The sequence below is a fragment of the Trachymyrmex septentrionalis genome, unplaced genomic scaffold (genome assembly GCF_001594115.1).
Source record: "Trachymyrmex septentrionalis isolate Tsep2-gDNA-1 unplaced genomic scaffold, Tsep1.0 scaffold16, whole genome shotgun sequence".
NCBI classification, from domain to species: domain Eukaryota; kingdom Metazoa; phylum Arthropoda; class Insecta; order Hymenoptera; family Formicidae; genus Trachymyrmex; species Trachymyrmex septentrionalis.
In genome coordinates this window covers 4,408,349-4,409,202 of record NW_017304758.1, presented here as the reverse complement: position 1 = coordinate 4,409,202, position 854 = coordinate 4,408,349, and the positions used below count along the sequence as shown (strand labels likewise).

The 854-nt window shown below is 43.4% G+C and overlaps 1 protein-coding gene across 3 annotated transcripts in view; it reads right to left on the bottom strand.

Moving 5' to 3' along the window:
• LOC108746075 (serine/threonine-protein kinase 24-like) overlaps nucleotides 1-854 on the bottom strand; it is a 79,356-nt gene that overhangs the window by 42,843 nt on the left and 35,659 nt on the right. Inside the window, exon 1 of one of the 3 annotated variants that reach the window (XM_018482598.1) lies at nucleotides 688-703. The exons of the other annotated variants lie outside the window; for them this stretch is intronic. The gene's annotated coding sequence lies outside the window, so the exon portion shown is untranslated. Of the gene's footprint in view, nucleotides 1-687; nucleotides 704-854 lie in introns of those variants that run through there. 3 annotated transcript variants of the gene reach the window in all.

Below are 854 nucleotides of genomic sequence, written 5' to 3'. Positions count from 1 at the left end.
TGTCGCCATTCCTATGCACTTCTCACGTTTTTTACGATGCGAGTTACAAAGCGACTCGGCCTTTCGCGAGTTCCTCTCTTATGGAAAAGAATCGTGCAGCACGGAGCGTTTAAGAGGCTTTAGAAAAAAAAAATTAAACCGTAAACGTTTCGCGAAAGAAAAAAAAAAAAAAGAAATGTGAAATTTGATAAAATGCGAAGGCATTTCGCATTTTTTCAATTCTTTCATTTGAATAGAAACTCGAGAGAGAAAAGGCCCCGAATGAACATTTGGATGGACTCTTCTACGTTAAGCGTTCTCCATGTTTAAAATGCGGACGATTGCTTGCAACGAATGGAGAGTGAATTTTAAAGAAGTGAAGCACTGAGGAGAACATTTTCGCAAAGTGCTACAAGTTCAAGTAATTTTCACAAATATCGCCGGTAGTTTGCTCCTGGAACTCGAAGATATCTGCCGACATTGCGGTCTTTTCTCGCGGATTATCTTCGACAACGGAATCATGGAGAGAACCGTGCCCACCTCCCGAGAAGGGATAATTATTTCGAGCAGCCCTCTCTCTCTCTCCCTCTCTCTCTCTCTTTCTCCTTAGCCCTCAACACGGACGAGGCGAATCGGCCGTTTTATGCTCTACATAGCTCAGCCATCGCCGCAGAGAGAATTAACCTACCGTGCCCGAAAACACACTACCTTACTTAGCCGTACGAACGTCCTGGTTGACGGATAAATCGCACGCGCGCTTCAAAAGGTTTCGTGTAGGAATTTAAAATTGAGAATAAAAAAGAGTACACTGAGAGAACGCTACACTGCCGGATTTGCTTTCATTCCGTTAAACTGTATCGTATTACTTCGTTGGG